The sequence below is a fragment of the Cupressus sempervirens genome, chromosome 4, assembly GCF_028749045.1.
Source record: "Cupressus sempervirens isolate cs-2001-9-10 chromosome 4, ASM2874904v1, whole genome shotgun sequence".
NCBI lineage: Eukaryota > Viridiplantae > Streptophyta > Pinopsida > Cupressales > Cupressaceae > Cupressus > Cupressus sempervirens.
Genome location: NC_143121.1, coordinates 145,087,995 through 145,112,658, shown reverse-complemented (window position 1 = coordinate 145,112,658; position 24,664 = coordinate 145,087,995).

Here is a 24,664-nt window from a genome sequence, read left to right as displayed (position 1 = left end):
ATTTCTGAAAATACATTAGCATATTTTTCAAAGCAAAACCTTTGCCTCCTCTCGTCTTTTTCTTATGTGATAGGTTTTTGCGTGCAAGTATTTGAAGGCTTTGTGGATTTGTTTTGATCAAATCCTTCATGGTATCAGAGCCAAATCTACTACAACTTGTTCATTATTTGGAGAAAAAGGAGAACGAGGGTTTGACAAAACAGATCTAGAGTTTTTCAAGTATTTTTTTTGTGAAAAGAGGGGGATCACTAATTTTCAAAGCAAGTTGAGGCCAAACAGACATTGCGGATGGATCCAGAAGGTGTCAAAACCCCTGTTTCCATATAAATTTTGTTTGATTTGGACAACATTGATCTGAGAGGCAAAAAAAATTTGCCCAACAGGGCCATACGACCTTTGCACATGTTCCAAGGCAAGATTTTTATCAAATAAAAAAAAATTAAAAGCCTAAAAATTCATTTTTTGACCTACAAGCCCTTTCTGGCACTGAAAAATCTTTATCCAGCACTGCAACAATGCAAGCATCCGCGTTCTATTTTTTGGGCCACCGCTTGCCTCCGCCCAGGTCGTTGCTCTGCATCTGCCCGAGCCGGGCTCCACTCCACCACCGCATCATGCCACCCATGCTCTGCTCCACCGCCGCTCATCAGTGGTTTTTTTTTTCTTTTTTTTTTATTAAAAAAATAATAATTTCTATTGCTTTTGAGGGCCCTATCACTTTTTTGGTGATAACTCTCGCATACAAAGGTCTTTTTTCGATCCAAAAGAAGAGTCAAAAAGCTGTTTCTGAGACGGAGATGATGGAGAAGAAATTTTTGGGATTTTTTTCCAAATTGATACTTATTTTGGTGTTTGAATTCTGCTGATGACTTCTATCTTACGGGGGGCATAACCTTTTCATTATAGCTTCATTTTTCGTTCCAAAAAAAGTGCCAGAAAGCTCTTTTTGAGAACTTTCTAGATTCTCTATTTTTCCACCAGTATTTGGTACCATGTATTTTTTATTCGTATCTAAAGCTTTTTTTCTCTTATTTCATTTACGCAATCTATTTGTAAGTTGGGGTTTGGTTTATTTCATTGTGGGGGGCATTTTTTATCTTATTTTTCTGTTATTATATCAGTATATCAAAAAACAAAAAAAAAAACCTTTCTAAAACAATGGTCATTGAGACCACTTCTTCTCTAGAACTTATGACCCCTCAGAATTATCACACCTGGAAGACGTCAATGACTCTGCTTCTCCGGTCAAAAGGGTTGTGGTCATGTTTAGATGCAGTTCAGCCTGTTCTTCAGAGGCCTTTTGAGATCATGCAGTATCGAAACAAAATGGATGAGGAAATTAGATTGATTACATTATAGATATCAAATAGTTTACAATTTCATTTAGATGGATGTAATACTCCTCTGGCTATGTGGACCAAGCTTGAAAGCTTGTTTGGTACTATGAATGAGTTCAGGGCACTTCAGATAGAGACAAAGCTTACATCACTTGCACCAGTTTCCTTTCTAACTATTGATGACTTCTTGATGAAGTTTGCTCAACAAAGATCCTTGTTGCAGAGTTGTGGAAAGACATAGACTAATACTGAGTGCATCTATTTGATTCTTTCAAAGCTTTGAGGGAATTTTTAGATATTTGCTTCCGCATTCTATTACACCAAAGATGCTTTGGGGAATTGATTTGTTATGCCTTCTTTTGAGGTCATTTTTTATCACTTGACTAGAGAGCAGTCAAAACTCACACAGTTGAATACTATGACTAGTTCTAAGACAAAGGCATTGGTAGCTCAGACATCTATAGGAAAGCTGAAGTAGAAACTAAACCATGAGACAGATTCAGCAAGTAGTGAGAGTTCCTCCAAGCCTCCTCCCAAATTAGATGCTCAAAAATCCTCCCAGAAGGGTAATACTTCTAAGTCTAGTGAGTCTTCCTCCAAGACTAATAAGTATATAGGTGTACCTTGAAGTTTTTGTGGCAAGGAAGGACATCCAATTTCCAAGTGTTGGAAACATCTTGAGGCATTAGAGGAGGCCATGCAGTAGTCCAATATTGCTTCTCCTAAGCCTCCACCTCCACCTACAAGGAAAGGACATGCTCTTTCTACGCGTGCATTATCTTCTCCAGCTCCTTGGATTCTTGATTCTAGAGCTTCCCATAATATGACACACTCACCTAATTTGGTTACCTCACTTAATCAAAGTGTTACTACATAGATTGCAGTTGGTGATTCTTCTCAGCTTTTAGTCATAGGTTTAGGAACTATCTCTTTAGAGGGTGGTTCACTACAAGATGTTCTCTTGGTTCCAGCCATTTCTATGAACCTCCTTTCTGTCTATCAGAGTTGTCATTTAGGCTCTAGAAAGATAGTTGAGTTCTCACCACATGATGTGGTTATTCAAGACCTCCATGATCCTAATTTTGTTATTGCTACAGGGAGTGTTGATCTTCGGTCTCACTTATATCAGTTTGATGGCTTTGAGAGCTCTAATTCTATAGGTGTTTCTCTCATTGCTCATTCAGACATAGTGAGCAAACTTTGGCATGAGCATTTTGGCCATGTCAACTACATATATTTACAGTAGATGAGTACATAGGAGCTAATGATTGGATTGCCTCATATCTCTTGTACTGATGGTGTGTGTCAAGGTTGTGCACTTGGAAAACATCATAGAGATCCTTTTCTAGTAGGTCGATCCACACATGCTAAGGCACCACTGGAGTTGATAAACAATGATCTTATGTCATTTCCCACTCCATCTTTTTTAGGTACCTGATATGTGCTCACCTTCATTGATGACTTCTCCAGATGCACATGGGTGTACTTTTTAAAGTACAAGTTCGATGTCTTTGATTCATTTTGAATCTTTAATACTTTTGTGGAGAAGCAATCTGGTCTTTTAGTCAAGTGTATCCATACTGACAATGGGGGGGAATATGTGAACCAATATTTTAGAGATTTTTGCACTAAGCATGGTTTATAGCATCAGTTCTTTGTTCCCTATACACCTCAGCAGAATGGGGTTGCTGAGAGAAAGAATAGAACATTACAAGAGATGGCCAATTGTATGATACAGTCTCCTGCTATGAGTTCTTCACTTTGGGCTAAGGCTATCAATTGTTCCAACTATATTTAGAATTGGATGCCTCATTAGGCATTGTGACACATGACTCTTGAGGAGGCTTGGATTCATGTCAAGTCTGATGTTTCTACTTTTCGCATGTTTGGTAGTGAGGCTTGGGCATTTATTCCAGATGCTCAATAGAAAGCCATGGAGAAAAAGAGCCAACCACTCATTTTTGTTGGCTACTATGAGGATGTGAAGGCTTACATGTTGTTTGATCCTAGTTCTAGAGATGTCTTGTTTTGGCAAGATGTTCAATTTGATGAGCATTATCCTTCTATGGATCCTCCATCTTCAGCTTCTTCTTCACTACCCAGTACTTCATCTACTCCTCTATAGGATTATGCTTGCTCTGAGGAAGATCTTGAGATTTATCCCTTTTTGCCTCCTCCACCAGATGTTTTGCAAGTTCCCAAGTGGGCTTGCAATACTATTGATGCAGTTGGACCTTTGGTAGGTGATCCTACAAATGTTCATCGTACTTGTTCTTAGACTGTAGGTAGTGGCCTTTTGACTCATGTCATTTCCAATGATCCTCAAAAAATTTCACAGGCAATAGGACACCCAGAGTGGGATAGGGCTATGGATGAGGAGTATTCTTCTTTGATGAAGAATCACACATGGGATCTGTGTACTCTTCTGAAAGGAAGGAAGTTGGTTTGGTGTCATTGGGTGTACCATACCAAGTATGTTGCAGATGGTTCTATTGATAGGTATAAGGCACGTCTTGTTGCAAAGGGTTTTTCACAGGTTGAGGGTATTGATTACTCTAAGACCTTTTCCCTTATTTCTAAGATGAACTCTATTCACCTTGTACTCTCTCTAGCAGCTTCACAGGGATGGACAATTTTTCAAATGGATGTGAAGTGCCTTTTCGCATGGAGACCTTCATGAGGAGATCTATATGGAGTAGCCTCATGGTGTTTTGTAGGATTCTTCATTGGTATGTCAGCTTTAGAGGTATTTATATGGTCTTAAACAGGCCCCTAAGGCTTGGTATGAGAAGATGGATTCCTTCTTGTTTGCTTCCCAATTCACTCGATGTCATTCTGATCCTATAGTTTACATTCAGTGTTATGGGGTTGACTTATTGATACTTGTGCTTTATGTTGATGACCTCATCATCATAGGAAGCTTAGTCTCCATGATACAAGGTGTTCAACAAACATTGAGAGAGCAATTTGAGATGATAGATCTTGGCCTTCTGCACTATTTTTTGGGCCTACAGGTTGTTTAGTCTTTAGATGGGATAGTCATACTCCAATAGAAGTATGCTCTTGATATGCTTCAGAGATTCGACATGCTTGATTGCAAGCCTAGCCCCACACCTTTTTAGTCAAGTGTTGTTTTATCTACCACTTTCTCTACACCTACAGTGGATACCACTCTATACAGATAGCTTGTGGGTAGTTTGTTGTACTTGAAACACACACATCCTGATATTTCCTTGGTAGTTGGACTTGTCTCTTGATTCTCCCATGATCCTCATGAGAGTCATTGGCAAGCATCCAAATGTATCTTGAGGTATATTAGAGGTACAACATGTTATGGCATTCACTACACATCAGGAGATCCTCACATTGTTAGTTTCACAGATTCAGATTGGGTTGGTGATATTGAGGATTGTAAGTCCACTTTTGGTTTTATATTTTGTCTTGGTTCTGGTCCTATCACATGGTATTGCGAGAAGCAGCATGCTCGTGCATTATCATCTACTGAGGTAAAATACAAGGCAGCTGCATTGGCTAGTCAGGAGGTTTTGTGGCTTCAACAGTTGATGACAAAGTTTGGATTTCCTCCTAATAGTCCCACCTTTCTGTGGTGTGACAATCAGAGTGCTATACAGATTTCATGCAACCCATTTGAGCATCAGTGGACCAAGCACATTGAGCTTCACATTCATTTCATTTGGAATCTCATTCAGGATGGTGTCTTGAGCTTGGAGTACATTCCTACTGCTGAGAAGGTTGCAGACATCTTCACTAAACCTTTTGCATCCCCGTAGTATGTTCGGCTATGTTCTATGCTTAGGGTGAAGGAAGTTGTCCTTGGGGGGTCTTAGTGATGAGTCCTTCCTTCCTTTTTTTATTGCTATCTCTCTTTGGAGTAAAGTTTTTCCCACTGGGTTTTCTCTATTTCTCTATTTCACAAAGATTTTGTTGTGATTGTGTACCTCATCAAGCCTTCTTGTTGGGACCCAAGTTTTCTTTTAGCATTGCATTGTAGTTTCCTTGCTCTTTCTGCATTGTTGCTCATCTTAAGGGGGGTGTTAGAGTAAAGCATTCATTTCATTTCATTTATTAAATTTGCTTTATTCCCTTCTTAAGATTTCCCTTTATGCATCTTTTTTGCATCTCTATTTAATAATTAATTAGTAATTATTAAATAGCATTTCTTTTTAGGTTACTCTTTTGGGTTTTGATCTCCTTTTATAAGGATTGATCTTTTGTAATCTTTTTTATCTCTTCCATTTCTGAAAATACATTAACATATTTTTTAGAGAAAAACCTTGCCTCCTCTCATCTTTTTCTTCTATGATAGGTTTTTGCATGCAAGTATTCAAAGGCTTTGTGGATTTTTTTTGATCAAATCCTTCAGACTTTAATCTTACATTTCATATTACTCAATTTCTTTGCAACTCTAAACATACTAGTTCCTTCCACCTCAATATTCCACCAAGAGGAGATCATGTCAAATAGGTCTAGATGAGAAATCCACATATTTTCAAACTGAAAGGGATAATTCCTCCTGGCCTCAAAAGAAACAATTGAAAGGGATATGGGGAAATGATTAGACCCAACTCTAGGGAGGAAGGAAAGCTTACAATAGAAAGAGTTCCAATCTGGAGAGATGAGATCTCTATCCAAATGAACCTGGATGCACTCACTCCAAATTCTTTTGTTGGACCAAGTGTAAACCCCACCCGAAAGATCAACATCCAGTAGAGTCAAGCTATTTATGAAATTAGACAAATCCAACTTGCTTTCCAAATATGGGGCCAAACCCCCTAATTTTTCCTCATCAGTAAGGGGAGTTTTAAAATCTCCCACAATAATACCTTTATTAAGATTTTTTTTCTAAATAATTGAGCAAAGCTTTGTCCAATAATCCTTCATTTCCCTCTTTGAATTAGGGGCATGGACATTCAAAAGAAACCAAGAATCATTTCTATTCATATGGAACACTTTACATAAAAGAGTATTACCTTCATTATACAAGGGAGTTACTTTAAAATGTTTTTTACTAAAGAGAGTTAGCAAACCTCCTAATGCCCCCTTAGAATTGGTAGCCTCACCAACCATGTTTTTGCTTAAGGAAATCTTACCCAGAAGCTCCTTCTTCATTTTTGTTTCTTGGATCAACATAAAATCAGGTCTTTGATCTCTGATCACGTTCCTAACTACCTCTTGTTTATGGACCCCATTTGGACCCTTAATATTCCAAGATATTATCTTCATTTCTTTTTACCAAAGCACTCCAAAATGGTTCTTTGGCTCCCATCTGCCAAATTTCTTCTAATATCCTCTTGCAAGACTTGGCTTGAATTCTTCTTGCCTACTGACTTTGGTTTAACTCCCACATCTGGTTTTCCACGACTTCTGGTCATTGCCAGTTACATAGGGGAAGGATCACTACTATTCTTCTTTTTGACCTTTAACTGGCTTCCCTTGTTCTCATCGAATCATTCCTCTATCGTTGAAATCTTACCAGGTGAAGAAATTCTAACCATATCCAAAATCCACTCTTCCAAAATACAACAAGCATAATGATCCTTCAGTGGAGATGAGGGAACCTCCATGATTCTCTATTTCTCTTGGTTTTCCCTCACAACCTCCACTTCCTTATTCCAATTGTGCTCCTCCCCACTCACCAATTGAGAGGAAATCCTACTAGTTTCCTATGGGGGTATCTCACATTGAAAACATTCCTTGTGAGACGATGATTTTATGATCTCTTTGTTTAGCACTATATCTCCCCTTGTTTTCTCACTTTCTTGGGGTACAGCCAGCTCTAAATTTTTCAAGATTTCTACCTCTATGGCTTGAGAGCCAGGCATCTTTATAGAGATAGCCACCTCGATGGTCTGAGAACTAGGTAGCTTTGCTGGGATAGCCACCTTTGTGACCTGAGAACCTAGTAGAACTGATACCATTACTTCAACTTCCTTACCTACCATTGATCCAGTCTGATCTAGTTTACTCCCTTTTTTTACATCGATTTCGAAAATCACCTCGTGATTCATAGATCCATCATTGCTTTCCTTCTTTTTCTCCTTTCCATGTTTATTAGTTGCTATTTTCCTAGTATTTGTCACTTTATCCTTAGGGAAATGATTTGCCTTATGTCCTAATTTCAAACAATGAAATCAAGAAGAACACTTTCACAGTCCAACTTCTGGACATGCATTCCAAGCTTAGAATGGAAGCAAACAATCTCTGACATATCGTCCCCCTCTCAAACTCCAATACAGATTTGAGCATATGTGGGTCTTCTTCTAGATGCAATTATTGGATCTATTGATAGAAGTTCACCAAAGGAATTTTCTAGTCCCATAAACACATCCTCATTCCAAAACTCCAAAGGCAGTTCTGGAAGACGAACCCAGACTAGTGCTTGCACAAAAAATGAATCATTAAAATATAGCTTTGAAGATCACTTCTAGAGAACTAGAGTCGAGCGACCTATAATCCATGGTCCTTCATACAAAATGTTGGATAGGTCCTCACTGCAAGAAAAATCAAAAGATATGAAAGCTTTGGCCATCGCCATGATAGTTACCTATCCCTTAATGATCCATTTCTTCTGCATAAACGATCTAACAATATATATATTCAGCCTTTTCCCAATAAATTTACCCACCAGGTAGAAGCTGTAGAAGCAATGCTATGATCTACAATCTCATCCAATATTTCAATCACACATGAAATTTTATACAACCTAGAGAGTATTTTAATCAGTGGAAAAGAAGACTTATGTGTTGGTTTAACTCCAAAAAGAGAAGACCATTTTTTTGATAGTACTCCACACTGATCCACCTTGGAGGATGGAAGTTAATATCAATATTTTTTATACTTTAGCAGTTTCATTTGGTATTAGAGAGGTTTGATGATGGGGAGAAGAGTGATATTAATGGATTTTAGATGACTAGACCCTAACTTTTTGCAAATGAGATCTTCTATAAAAAAACATATTGAAGAGAGGTTTGAGATTTATTTTCCAGATGCTATATTTTACAACCTATGATTCCATGAATATGTTGTGATTTATTTTTTATCAGGAATAAAATATGGATCAGTTGTAGGTGATGATGCCAAATCAATCCTACTTAGTAGCATGCCTTCAAGCTTTCATCATATTGTTTTGAACAAAATGAATCCTAGCCTAGAAATAATAATTTCTTGTTTGATTTATGAAGGAAGTAGAGTTCCTAAGAGTCATCATATTATTGAAGGATGTGCTTTATTTGCTAGAAATAAATCTAGTTTTCTTGCTAGAAGAGAATTGAAATGTTTTTATTGTTACCAAAACAGACATGTATAGATGATTTGTATTCAGTGGGCCAAAGATTTCATTGACAGTAAATTGAAGAAAAATATAGCTTTTGTTGTAATTGAACGTGAGACACACTTTTTTGATTTTGCAATACATAAAAATAATGATTAATGTGATAATCCACCTAAAAATAATACAAGATTTGTGCTTTAAATATAACAAAGAAATTATAGGAAGTTGGGGACGTTGGAGGTAGGAAGGCATCTATTATCTCAAGCTAGCTTTTTGCTTAGAGATGATTACTACATGAGAAGCACCTATATGTGTCTCTGAAGAGAAGAGGGGGATTTGCAGCATGATTGTCCTTCCAAGGATAGAGGAGGAAAGACATCTCATGTGCAATCATATTAGTGACTATTGTTCCTATTGCACTAAATGAGACATTAGACACACTCCAAGGAGATGTGAAATTTTGGAGGAACTATGTCTCGTTGTGCAAAGGAGGTGTGAACAATCATATTATGAGGAAAACTTAAGGATTTTTAGTCTGAAGTTGAGATATGAAATCTACTTAAGAGGATAACTTTAGGATTTTCAATTTGAAGTTGCAAAGAGAAAATATACTTCAATAAGCAAAGATTGGTGAAAGCATTTCATCAAAGTTTCTAGGGAAGAATATTGGTGAAGGAGCTTCATCAAAGTTTTTAGAGGGTTGGTTAAAACCTTTAAAACTTTCACTCTTGTTAGATTAATGTAACAAAGATTAATATAATAAGGGGGAATGTTGGATTTATTACATTAATTAGGTACAAAGTACAACTATATTATGCTATTCAGATATCAATGTATTATTTTAGTTTGTATCCGATTGTAACCAATGAAAATCTAAATCTATAATATCAATTTTTTTTATACTTTACCACTTTCAAATATCAAAAAACAACACAAATCAATTACTCAAATGAAATATTAAAATGTGGAATAAAAACTATACATGGATGATTTCACAACAATCTTTTTAATAACCAATGATTTATAAATGCATCTAATCATTCACACAACATTAAGAAATAGTCTTACCCTCAAAATCTCTGACTCTTCAACTCATTAAAATCTTCTCTCAAGAGTCCAATTTTCTTCAATTCATTAAAATCTATATGGATATAAACGTTGAATTCAAAGACATTCTTTAGTAAAACATAAGGCCCAACTCTCTAAGAGAATAGAAAGATCAACAATAGACTCTTTTAACAGTGCACCAATATTTTCAAATGATTCTTTTTAAACTATTCATATGAGTGATCATGAACTGAAGAGCCCAATTGTGTAGATTTGAAATCAATGTCTTGAGGAAAGTGGGTTCTCCAGCATCTGGAACATATAAAGATTCCCAAACATCTTGCAATTGTAGATTTGACTATGGTAATATTCTAAAGAAATTTATATTATTATAGGCCTTCAAAATCTTATAACATTACTATAGGAAGAAGAAAATGTATTATAAATATTTTAAAAGGCTAAAATTTGATTGGTTATGTCGAGGTAGATTATTCATGCTATAAAAAAGTCCCCTTCACAATAGTTCTCTATGACCGATAGTTATCTGCCATACCAAGAGCGAACAAGTTAATCTAAGAAGTATCATGTTTTTGAAATGGTATAGTTGAATTTTATGTCTACACTAATTCCATTCATGAATGTGATAGCTATGTTTTTTTAACATTAGAAGCTTATGATAAAACAGCATAGATGTCACATTGTTTTAACAGAAGCTACTAAAGGAATGTAGTATCAGACTCCTAAAAGAATGTAGTAGGATCTAGCGGTAGAACCACCCCCCCCACACAATCCCTTAAGAAGATTTGATATGAAGTGGGATTATGCATGGGACTTCCTACTAACACAAAAATACTTTGCACTTTTTTGGAGAGGAGGCTCTACAACTTTTTCTTTCCTTTGGCCTTCATCTCAATTTCATGTCCTCTTAGTCTTCAAGGGGATGGATCCCCCTAACATTACCCCCACCACCTACTGGAGTTGGCCACTATGTGTCTGGATATGGAACTGGTTTTGTTCGCTAAGTTCTAAAATGCTCACATCCTACATCAAGGGGAAAATATTGGCCTGACCAAACCATGTGTCACTCCTAATAACTATGCCTATTTGGGTCTCAATCCCTTAGGTGGTCCCATACTACTAGTCAAAGTGGTGGTGATGTTGAAGTCAAACTATTGGCTTGGGGCTATTGTCGAATCCAAGATCCCTGTGGACTCTAGAGAGAAACCCATGTTTTCCTCAAGAGCCGTTGAACCTTTGATTTCACTACCAGACTCATTAGTTGAGTTGATTCCCTTAGGTTTTACCCTATGCCCTATTGGAAAGTTTATATCATTCTGAACTATGGTAGATATGGTGAGAAAATGGTGCTCAACAAGGTGGAAACTTACAGGTTTAGTTTCCATCTTTGTGATGGTTGGCTCTCTCTTTCTATTCAAATTCATTGTGGAAAGGGAATATGATTCACTCATGGTGGACTCCTAGCACTTTGATAAGCACTAGTTATTTCTCATGAAATGGAAACCAATGTTCAACCTAGAGAGTGATCTCTTCAGATATGTCTTGATCTGGATAAGATTGCCCAGACTCCCCTTGGATTTTTGGGATGAGTGTGTGTTTACATGGATTGGAAACTCCTTTGGACAGTTCATAAAAATGGATATAATGACCAACTCCAAGACTAAACTAGGCTTTCCTAGGTTTTGTGTGAATGTAGGTATGAACAAATCATTATCGACCACAATGGATCTAAAATCTAAATCGGGTACCTGGTCACACTGTAAGTCTATGAAAATGATGCTCCTTTTTGTCAAAAATACATGTTTGATCATTTGTTTGTAGATTTCCTGAAGGGTGAGAAAATCAAGAAAAAATTTTCCTCACCAAGTGTGGTGGTGGTTGAAAGATCAAAAATAGCTAAAATGGCTAACCAGTCCAACAGACAAGAGAATATGGAACTAGTAAGTTTGATAGAAACTTGCATGGTGGATTTGCATGATCTCAATAAAGCCACTAGAAAAGAAGGTGAGAAGCTTAGAACCCCTATGAAGGAGGATGTTGATGGGAAGGGTGAGGAGACTTTATGTGATCAAACTAACAAAAAGGATGCAGCTAAGCATGAAGAGAGGGAGATTGTTAACACGCAAGCCCTACAATTGGCTCAACTTAGTGGAGATTTGATGAGCCAAGAGATAGAGTTAGATGGTGTTTTTAGCCCTTGCAACTCATCCCTAAACATGGGGAATGGTTCACCACTCACAAATGGAACCCTAGTGGTCTCACTCTCAGGTATTGTTGAAATACTTTCCCCACCTCAGAAGTTCCAAGTCTTGACTTCCTTAGCAATGATGTTGAATGGACAATCCTGAAGAGAAAGCCCAAAGGAGGAAATAGGGATAATGTTGGGTCAACCACAAGGGTTGGGAGACCTCTGATAAGTAACTTCCACCAAAAGGAAATAGAAAAGGATATGGCATAGGGGAAATAAGAAACCCTGAAGGAAACCCATAATAATAAGAGATGAAGATCATATCCAAGAATGTGAGAGGGATTAATAGCCCCAGGAGGTAGTATGAAATTAAACAAAAGATCATTGAACTTAATATTGATATGATTCTTTTGCAGGAAGCAAAAAATGATAGAGTGGGTTTTCTCTAGAGTGGCTACTTACATTTGGCTAGGTGATGAATTTTCTTATAGTAATTCTAATGGAGCTTCTGGTGGCATTGCTACACTGTGAAACTCTGATAAGGTGGTGGGATTGGTTATCCTCCTTAATACACATTTTTTGGTCACAAGTTTCACTTCCCATGCTGGTAGTTGGAACCTGTTTAATTTCTATGCTCCCAATACTTGAAATGGTATACTGGCTATCTGGGATGAGGATACCAAATTGGTTGATACTTTGAGATAGGAAAATATTCTATGCATGGGGAATTTCAATACCCTATTCTACCCTTCAAAGAAAATTAGGGGCTTGGAGAACTTTTCTGATAGCATGCAAGACTTGGAGGGGTTCCTTAGAAGGAATGGCTTGATTGATATTGATCTTTAAGTTCTTCTTTCAATTGTTCCAATAATAGATTGGGGAAAATTTTGATTTAGGTAAGGCTTGACAGAGCCCTTATCTCTTTTGGCTAGGACATTCCACAACATACATCCTTAATGGAAAATTTTAGAACCATATCATATCACTCTATGATGTTTTTCTCATGGATCCAAAGAAAACCTACTAGAAGAAGGCCCTTTAGGTATGAGATCATGTGGCACTCACACACGAAGTTCAAGGACTATATTGAGCGGTGGTGGAAGGATCCGGTTGAAGGAATAGCTATGTTCTGTATTGCCAGAACACTTGAAAAATTTTGAAAGTAGGTGAGGGGATGGAGTAAATCTTAATTTGGGAACATTTCCAAAGAAAATAACTCTATGGAAAAGAAGCTAGAATCTCTCCAAAATCAAATTGCATAAGGAAATGCTAATATTGAGCACCAGTAGGAGGATAGGGAGTGTTAGGACAAGTGGAAGACCATCTTGAATTAGGAGGAAATCTTCTAGAAATAGATATCTAAGGTGTAGTGGTGGAAGGAGGGTGACCAAAATATGGCCTTATTCCATAGATTAGTGTCAAGGAGAAAAAATGAGAAACACCATCAACCTATTAGTGAACAATAGTGGTCAAGAGATAAAAGAAGTGGAGGAGATAGTAGATAAAGCCAATAACTACATCTAAAAATCTACAAACCCCTAGCTTGCTAGGTTAGTAGTAACTTGCAAAATGATGTTTTGAGGTTGTTTAATCTAGTGGTGAATAATCTAATGAATGAGGATATGACTGGTAAGGTCAAGGAGGAGAAATTTAGAAAGGCAATGTTCAACATGAATCAGTACAAAACCCCTGGTCCTGATGGGTTTCCCCTGACTTTTTTTTAGGAATTTTAGGATATTGTTAAGTATGATGCAGTCCATGCTACTAGGGACTTTGTCAGAACAAGAAAACTTTTGAAGGAACTCATTCAGACTTTTATTGTTTTGGTCTCTAAGATGGATGACCCTAGATGTTTGGAAGATTTTAGACCAATTAGTCTTTGAAACATGATTATAAAGTCCTCATCAAGATCATGGTAAATTATCTCAAGCCCCTTCTTGATAAGTTTATAAGACCCTACCATAATGGTTTTGTACCAGGGAGGCATATTCTTGATGTGTTCATAACCACACATGAGGCAATTCATTCTATGGAAAGGAGAAAGAACCAAGGTATGGACCTCAAACTAGACATTTCCAAAGCTTATGATAAGGTTAGGAGGGATTTTCTTTTTTCTATTCTCTCTAAACTTGGCTTCAATGAGAATTTTATCATAATTATCAAAAATGTAGTGAACACTGTCACATTTTTGGTGCTTGTTAATGGGGCTCCTAGCTATTTCTTCTCTTCTTCCCAAGGTCTTTGTCAAGGTGACCCCCTACCATTTTACCTATTCATCTTTATGGTAGAAGTTCTAAGCAAAAATTTAGTGTCCATGACTAACTCTAGCAGAATTAAAGGAGTTAAATCTACGTCCCTGTGCCCACCACAAACTACCCAGCAATTTGTTGATGACACCTTATCTGTAATCTCTTATGTTCATGAAGGCAAGGAGTGGAAAGATATATTTAATAAATATGTGATGGTTTCTAGGAAATGTGTAAATTATAAGAAAAGCAAAGTATTTTTATCCAACATTGTTGCTAGTTTGATAAAAAAAAGGTGACCAAAATTCTGGAATGCCAGGAGGTGTTTCTCCTAGATACTTATCTTGGTCTAACACTCATAATTAAAGAGGTCTCCAATCGATAGTAGAATGGGCTGGTTGAATTCTTCCAGAAAAATTTGGCGAGTTGGAAAGGAAAGATTTCGAGTAGTGTAGGGGAACTCCAGCTTCTCTTAACTTCTTTGCAGGGTATCCTGGTGTACTTCATCTCTATCTTTAAAATCCCTAGTATATTTAGAGACATTTTTTTAAAAAATCAACATAATTTCTTATGGTTTGTCACTAAAGTGAAGTCTCTAATGAGCTTGGTGAGATGGGAAAAAGTTTGTCTCCCTAAGGCCCTTGGAGGTTTGAATATAGGAAGGATAGGACATATGAATAAGGCGTTCCTAGCAAAGCTTGGTTGGATATTGTTCAATTCTTAGGGAAGTTGATGCAACATTGTGAAGGCCAAGTACCTAGGAGGGGTACACCTTGATCACTTCCTATGGACCTATGCTCTCCCCCTGGGTTCTAAAATTTGGAACAATGTGGTGCACACAAAGAAATTTTAGAAGATGGGTTGTCACTGGATTGTGGGGAATGGAAACATCATTAATTTATGGGAAGACCAATGGCTCAAAGATAACCCCCTCATGCATAGTAGGTTCGTAGCCTTACATGAGACTTGTACTCACGATTATGGTTCTTTGACTCAAATCTATATCAACCTAGGTTGTCAATGGATTAATATTTAGAACCAGGTGCATACGGGGATGGACCTTGCCCTAGAACTAAAAAAACTCCTTCATAGTTATAGGATCCCTTTCACCTCGATGGATGACTACTTGGTTTGGAAACTTACCCCTTTGGGTGATTTCACGATGAAGTCCACTTATCTTTGTTGTCTTATGGGGAGGGTGGACCAGAGAGATTGGAGAAAGGTCTAGCACCCTTTGATCCTTCCAAATATTAATTTCTTCTATTGTATGGTCTTACATGGGTCTATCCTCATGGTGGATAACCTTCAAAGGAGAGGATGTCAGCTAGCTAACTGATGTGTCTTATGTTATTAGGATGCAGAATCTATCCCACACTTCTTATCCACTTCCATTTTGCCTTGAATGTGTGGAAGCAGGTCCTTTCCTTATGGGATGTCCAATGGTGTGCTAATGAAATCTTGCAGCAATTTGTTCATTGGGATGGTTCGTCTTTCCATCCATACCTAAAAAATCTATGGCAAATAATTCCACCATATGTTTCTTGGAAAATCTAGAAGAAGTGAAATAATAGAATCTTCAAAGACAAATTCACTACCAGTTTGGTGGTGACCCAGTAGGTTAATAGACTTCTAAAAGAAGGTAGTAGGATCTATTAGTGGAAGCCCCACCCCCTGAATCCCTTGAGTAGATATAATATGAAGTGCACTTCTACTTGGGACTTAGCCCCAAAGGTGGTATAGTTTGACAATTCTAAAGCTATGGCTACGAGTAGAATGATGTGGTACCCCCCCCCTCCCCACACTTGAGTCTTGGATAAAACTCAATTTTTGTGGTTTGGCCATGGTGGGTAGCACTACTACTAGGGGTATCCTTCACAATTGTATGGAGAAAATGGTGGTTTCCTATACTAGAAATTGCAAAGGAGGCTCAAATAATGAAGCGGAAGCCTTGGTGCTTCTATGGAGAATGCAAATTGCTAGAACACGAGGAATTAATAGGTTAGCCATTGAGGGGGATTCAGTATTAATTACTAAAGTTGTTAAAGATGAAGGTTAGAGTAGCTGGTTGATCAAAGCAATTAATGATGAAATTCACAAGTTGATGGAAGGATGCCAAGGGATCCGTGTGGACCACATTTATCATGAAGGTAATGGCATGGCAGATTAGTTGGAAAAAATTGGCCATAATGTCATGCAACTAATCAAATGGAACGATGTCATCCAAATACCATCAACAGCTCAAGTGGGGATGGAATGTGAGTGTACTTCTCAAAATGTTGCATGATGCATCACAATAGGTGGCATGCCTTTAAGTTTCTGCATGGGCAGGAAGGCAAGAGGTTTTCCCTTCATAAAGTGATCATTTCGAAAGATTGCATGAGGATTCTCTTTTATGATCCTCTTTTCATTAGATTTAATTATTTTCATAAAAGGACGAATGGATTGGATTTTCCTAGATATAAGAAAATTGGCTAAAAAGATAATAAAGACATTGTAATCAAACCCCACTTCAACTATAGCTGGTGGCAGGTGATTATGGAAGGAAAGGGACTGTTAACACATTCTACTAAAGGAGGTTTTTTGGTTTCTGGGAAACCTTACAGTCTTATGATGGTTTTTTACTACCTTTACATTTTCATCTTGGGTGCTTTTTATTTAACCTACGGTGACTACCAAACCTACAACAAGGCGATGTAAAAATTCTAAGGAGTTGGTGGTTGAGATAGGTGGAGGTATGGGCACCAGTAATTACATTGAACCTATGAGAGTGGAGGCTTGCATCCATAAGAGTGAAGTTGTGATGATTTATTTGTGGGAGGGTGGCTTATTACCATTTATGGAAGGGATGACAAAGCATGATGAGAATATCTCAATGCATTTTTTTAACTCATGGAATGACAGAATAGTGAACATCAATGGGATGGGTTTTGAAATCATGGAAGAGTTTATTGCTAAGGTTAGAGGGTTTACCCTAGGAGGCAAGAACTGGTGCAAGCAAGCTAGAGGGAATGATGAAACCAATCTACAAAAGTTCTTCAAGTTTGATGAAGAACGGTTTGAATGCATGGTGGTTTTCTAGAGAAGATCTTCCTAAGCCTTGGGATGTTATTAGCTATGCCATAATTATATATATATTACCCTCGAGGATCACTTTTAAGTACTTTATTACTATAATTTCCCCATTCTTAATCATTTTAGAAAATTGGATTAGATTTCCTTTCTATATCTCTTTTTGAATGCTATGGAGGACAATATCTATAAGGCTAGGAAAAAGAAAGAGGCAGGTAAACCCTTTTATCTCATTCACCAAGGTTTCATGAAAAAACTATATATCTACCACCTTGCCCTAAACATGTCACTCATAGTCAACCCTCTAGCTACTGTCACTCCCTAAACTCCTTTGGACCGTGGCCTTGGTTCCAACCACAAAAAAACCAAGAAAACCCTTGCCCCTGAGGACAAAATTAGCCTCATTGATTTGGACACAAATACAAGGAAGAGCAAGAAGCATGCTCAGAGAACTAGAAAATGTCTTCAATTAGAGAAATTCAAATCCCCCCCCCCCCCAAAAAAGATTTTAGCTCAAAGTCTACTGAGAGTGACATAAAACCCACCAAGAGGAAGAGACCTCACCAGGACATTGGGAAGAAGCTTGTCTCCTATGCTCCTAGTCGCTCTTACATTTTTGATACCCTCAATGTTGCCCCATCCCCAACTAGAAGTGGGGGGGAGGAAATCACCTCCCCCATGAAAGGTACTCCCAAAAGTGGGGGAAAAAGGGAAGCATAGCCATGGCCAGAGCCAAAGCAAGATTCAGATGGATAGACTAGAGTAGTCGATGAAAGAGATGGTGGACAATCACATTGGCATCTGCCAAAAATTTGACACTGTGGCAGAATTATCCATAAAATTTGTACATTTTTCTGCCACTACCCTTTATTTCCTATAGGTCAATAAGGATGAGAAACACTTGGGCAATGAGAGTAGACTACCCACTCCATCTATGACTTTTTGGTAGAGGATTGGCTGAAAATGCTTCTAGGTAAACTTGTCAAAGAGGAGGGAGTGGATGTGAATAGGGACAAGCCTGAGGAGAAGAAGGATGAGGTATCTAAAAAGAATGAGGGTAGTTAGCCCTATTGTGATGTGGAGTCTAATCAGACCTAGAGGTTTATTTGGCATGATTTCCCTCTAGATAATTTCTATGGGGGTTTGGGGGTAGCACCCCCAAGACAGGGTCAAGGGGCAGTTCCCCTATAGAGTCTTGGGGTAGTGCCCTAGGTGCACTCCCTATCACAGTATAGGGTGGGGTTGAGGGGCAACACCCCTGGGGGGTTTTCGGGGGTAGCACCCCCAAAGCCAAAATTGACCTTATATTGTAAAAGGCATTGGCTACTATTTTTCTATTATTCTAGCCTTAATTTTGTAAGCAGGAAAAAATGTATATAAAAAGGCTTAGAGTTAGAGATTTTCATAAGGGTGTGATGCTAAAATTGGTTCTTGTGGTGGTATTGAGCTGCAAGGGATTATGGATTTTAATCGGGTTGTAATCACTGGATCATAATAATATTGGACTTGTTATAAGTGGATGTAGCCCAAGGATTGGGTGAACCACAATATTTATCTTGGTGTCTTGTGTTCTCTTTTATGTGATCAATTATTTTTTGATATTGGTTATATTTGCATGTAACTTTTATTTCTATCTGAGGTTAATCCTAACAAGTGGTATTAGAGCCAGAAAATTGTCATTTTTTTTTAGCAAGATTGTCATCATTTTTTATTTTTCTTTTTCTTTTGTTTGTTTTAGCGATCCTCTAGAGGAAGGTCTCATAGTTGAGTGGGAGCGATGGTAGATGAGGGTAAGTTGAGGGTTGACAAGTTTAATGGGCAGAACTTTTAGTTATGGAAGATGCAAATGGAAGATTATCTCTATCAAAATGATTTATGGAAGTCTTTGGAAGGAAAAACCAAGAATCAGGGATCTAGTCAAATGACGAATGGGATCTTTTAGATAGAAAGGCACTTGAAAGCATTCGGTTATGCTTGGCACCATCGGTGGCATTTAACATTACAAAAGCAAAGACAATGGAAGAGTTGATGGAAGGCCTAGAGAAACTATATGAAAAGCCCTCTGCTTCAAACAAGGTATTTCTCATGATGCATTTATTTAATATGAAAATGGTAGAAGGTGGATCTATTGCAGATCATTTAAATGAATTTAATATTATTACTAGTTAGTTATCTTCTATGGGTATTAATTTTGATGAAGAAACTAGGGCTCTCTTGAGTTTGTGTTCTTTGCCTCAAAGTTGGAATGGCTTGGTAATGGTTGTGAGTAATTATGTTTCTAGATCTAATACCCTAAAATATGATTATGTGATCAGTGTTATTTTGAGTGAGGAAACTCATAGGAAAATATCAGGTGGATCTACATCAAGAAGTGCTTTGAATGCACAAAGTAGACACAGAAAGATTGATAGAGGAAATAATTTTGGAAATTGTGAAAAATTAAGAGGAAAGTCAAAGGGGAAGAGGTCTCAATCTAGAGGACCGAGAGATTGTTGGTACTATGAGAAACTAGGGCATAAGAAGAAATATTATTGGACTCAAAAGAACAATGCAGGAGATAAACTAGAAGGGAACAAGGAGGCAAATGTGGTAAGTAATAAATCCAAAGAGGATGCTTTGCTTCTATCTTTAGAAAGTTTTGATGATTAATGGGTTTTAGATTCTAGTGCTTCATTTCATGCTACACCTCATAGAGGTTGTTTTATTGATTATATCCAAGGGGATTTTGGGCTTGTTTATTTGGGGGTAATGAACCCTGTCAGATTGTTGGAAAGGGAAAGTTAAGATTCAATTGCAGAATGGGAATCATTGGCTACTACATAAGGTAAGACATGTTCCAAGGCTAAGTAGGAAATTAATTTCAGTAGGGCAACTTGGTGATGAGGGTTGTGTAGTTACATTTAATGATAAAAATTGGAAGGTTTCAAAAGGTTTGCTTGTAGTAGCAAAAGATGTGATAATAGGCACCTTATATCTTTGTATAAGTATTGTTTCTTCTACTTTGATTGTTTCATAGACAAATGAATCTTTAGGAGTAGTTGTTGTAGTTGAGCAGGGAGAACAAATAGTTGTTGTAGATTCTGACACAATGTTGTGGCAAAACAAACTTGGGCACATGAGTGAGAAAGGTATGAAAGTACTTCATTCAAAGAAAGTTTTACTAGGCCTAAAAAGTGTCAATATAGATTTTTGTGAAAGTTGTGTGTATGAAAAATAAAAGAAAGTGAGTTTTGTGAAGACTGGGAAGGAAAATAAAAGTGAGAAATTAGAGCTTGTGCATACAGATGTATGGAGATCGGCTCAGGTATCTTCCCTTGGTGGATTTCATTATTATGTTACATTTATTGATGATGCAACTAGAAAAATATGGGTTTATTTCCTTAGATAGAAATTTTATGTATTTCAAACTTTTAAGAAATGGAAATTCTTGGTTGAACATGAGACTGGAAAGAAATTAAAATGTCTTAGATCTGATAATGGTGGTGAGTATTGCAATCATGAGTTTGAAGATTATTGCTCTACTAATGGTATTCATAGACAGAAAACTATTCCAAGGACTCCACAAGAAAATGGAGTGGTTGAAAGCATGAATAGGGCTATAATGGAGTGTGCAAGAAGCATAAGGTTGCATATTGGGTTGCCCTAAAACATGTGGGCAGAGGCTAGTAATGTTGTTGTATATTTAAGTAATAGAGGTCCCTGTACTCTTTGGGCTATGTTATTCCAAAGGAAGTATGGACTGGTAAGAAGGTGAGTTACTCTTTTCTCAAAAACTTCAGTTGTGAAGCATTTGCACATGTTGATTCTTAAAATAGAACTATTGAGCTGTCATTTTGTGTGATGCTTAATGGCAGGAATCCTTTCAAACTCTTCTCTTGAAAAGTTAATCTTTGGAGATCAACTCTAAGGTTCTAGGCGATCTTGTGACCTATTGAAATCCACTCAATGGAAGATAAATATTTTTGTTCACAAGGAGGGCTTTGCTAATTCGAATGACTTCGGATAAGATGTAGAATTTGTTCGCTATTTCAAAATAAAAATGCAAAAGAACCTTTTTTTTTTTTAATGAATGTAATCTAACAATGTAACTAGTTTGATAAAAAAGGTGACCAAAATTCTGGAATGCCAGGAGGTGTTTCTCCTAGATACTTATCTTGGTCTAACACTCATAATTAAAGAGGTCTCCAATCGATAGTAGAATGGGTTGGTTGAATTCTTCCAGAAAAAGTTGGCGAGTTGGAAAGGAAAGATTTCGAGTAGTGTAGGGGAACTCCAGCTTCTCTTAACTTCTTTGCAGGGCATCCTGGTGTACTTCATCTCTATCTTTAAAATCCCTAGTATATTTAGAGACATTTTTTTAAAAAATCAACATAATTTCTTATGGTTTGTCACTAAAGTGAAGTCTTGAATGAGCTTGGTGAGATGGGAAAAAGTTTGTCTCCCTAAGGCCCTTGGAGGTTTGAATATAGGAAGGATAGGACATATGAATAAGGCATTCCTAGCAAAGCTTGGTTGGATATTGTTCAATTCTTAGGGAAGTTGGTGCACCATTGTGAAGGCCAAGTACCTAGGAGGGGTACACCTTGATCACTTCCTATGGACCTATGCTCTCCCCCTGGGTTCTAAAATTTGGAACAATGTGGTGCACACAAAGAAATTTTAGAAGATGGGTTTTCACTAGATTGTGGGGAATGGAAACATCATTAATTTATGGGAAGACCAATGGCTCAAAGATAACCCCCTCATGCATAGTAGGTTTGTACCCTTGCATGAGACTTGTACTCACGATTATGGTTCTCTGACTCAAATCTATATCAACCTGGGTTGTCAATGGATTAAAATTTAGAACCAGGAGCATATGGGGATGGACCTTGCCCTAGAACTAAAAAAACTCCTTCATAGTTATAGGATCCCTTTCACCTTGATGGATGACTACTTGGTTTGGAAAATTACCCCTTTGGGTGATTTCACGATGAAGTCCACTTATCTTTGTTGTCTTATGGGGAGGGTGGACCAGAGAGATTGGAGAAAGGTCTAGCACCCTTTGATCCTTCCAAATATTAATTTCTTCTATTGTATGGTCTTACCTGGGTCTATCCTCATGGTGGATAACCTTCAAAGGAGAGGATGTCAGCTAGCTAACTGATGTGTCTTATGTTATTAGGATGCAGAATCTATCCCACACTTCTTATCCACTTCCATTTTGCATTGAATGTGTGGAAGGGGGTCCTTGCCTTATGTGATGTCCAGTGGTGTGCTAATGAAATCTTGCAGCAATTTGTTCATTGGGACGGTCCATCTTTCCACCCATACCTAAAAAATCTATGGCAAATAATTCCACCATATGTTTCTTGGAAAATCTGGAAGGAGTGAAATAATAGAATCTTCAAAGACAAAATCACTACCAGTTTGGTGGTGACCCAATAGGTTATCAGACTTCTAAAAGAAGGTAGTAGGATCTAGTAGTGGAAGCCCCACCCCCTGAATCCCTTGAGTAGATATAATATGAATTGGGCTTCTACTTGGGACTTAGCCCTAAAGGTGGTACAATTTTACAATTCTAAAGCTTTGGCTATGAGTAGAACGGTGTCATACCCCCCCCCCCCCCACCTGAGTCTTGGATAAAACTCAATTTTTGTGGTTTGGCCATGGTGGGTAGCACTGCTACTAGGGGTATCCTTCGCAATTTTATGGAGAAAATGGTAGTTTCCTATACTCAAAATTGCGGAGGAGGCTTAAACAATGAAGCGGAAGCCTTGGTGCTTCTATGGAGAATGCAAATTGCTAGAACATGAGGAATTAATAGGTTAGCCATTGAGGGGGATTCAGTATTAATTATTAAAGTTTTTAAAGGTGAAGGTTAGAGTAGACCAGTACTTGCAAATATCAGATGATGGATCATAGAGGTGGTATAGAGAGAATGAAAAAGAGGAAAAATAGCTAGTGCAGACCTCATTTTTTTATCGACAGGACACCTCTAGGTCGAAGAGTAGCCAAGGTGGATATGACTAGAGGATATATGAAAGATGAGATTGGATATTTGATTGTCCTCCTCAATAGAGTAATGGGCCTTCCTATAGTGGGTCACCTACAAACATGGATGGTTCATTTCATTGAAACCACAAGAATCAGAAAGATGACCATTGATTGGACCACCATCCTAAGTGATGACTTGGATAAGAAGCTAGTCATCATCAAAACAGACCCTTAATTTTACATGACATCATACATGGTGTACTTGCTAGTGGCTAGAACCACTGACTATCTAGGGTTGTACAAAAAGGGAAGTATGCAAGATGCTAATGCTTGGCCCTATGTGGTATACCCACAATTAGTAAAGAAGAATCTCCCACTACAGAGTGTGGAATATAGAGTGTTCAATGATGGTTTCATCTTTTCCATCATCATATTAATTGAAGGATATTACATGAAAAGAATGTTAGTAGAGGTGGAAGCTAGGATCACTGAAGTAGGAGTGTATTACATTAAGTTTAAGACATTCACATGTCTTTGGGTTGCTGGCACTCTTCAGTGCCCCAAAAATCTCCCAAAATATCCTTCAGATCAGCTTGTACTCTTAGAGATAGCACGCCAACTCACTGATGCTTATGACAGAGTAAGGAAACAATACAAGAAGACTTGGGTCTGGCCAAGCACAATTTGAGCATTTGAGGTAAAGAAAAAGTAGGACATTACTACCTTTGACTATGAATGGGATCAGTATCCCTTGGAATAATACAACTCCACTCACCCATTTTTCGACAATAGTGGGATGGTTAAACATCTAGCAGGGAAAGAGTTTGTCCATATTGAAGCCCCAGAAGATCACTACATGAATGCAATACATGACTATGATGTCTACATAAGGGAATATTGTAGGATGAGTCTATATCTAGTAAATAATGTGCTCAAAATGAAGTCCCCTCTAAAGGTCATAGAAAATGATGCCCTAGAAGTCATGGATCCTTTGTACAGTAGAGACAAGATCTATGACAGGCCAATCATGAACACTGAGATAGGGTGAGAGGAAAATGATGACATAGACCATTGGGCAAGACTTCTTGTTGAACTAATAATGGGATGGATTTGGAAGCCATTTTGGATGGATTTAGTTCCCTAGGCCATACCTCTACAAGCCACAGCCAAACCTCAGAAAGGAAAAGATGCAAAGGTCATCGTACTAACCTACCTAGTTCAATCCTAAGTAAGGCCAAAAATGGTACATCAACATGAGTGGGAGGTTGAGTACTTCGAGAAAGATAAGGGTAAAAAGGGGAAAATGGAAGCCCTTAGGGTAAGGAAACAAGAGGTTGAGGCCCAAATAGCACTAGCTCAATAGGAGAAAGGGAAAGTTAAACCTAAAGCTAAGGAACAATGACCTCTAGAGAAATCACAACCAAAGCAGCAAGAGGAGGAACATCTAGAGGAATAAAGGATCCCACCACCAAGAAATTTAAAGGAAGAAGCC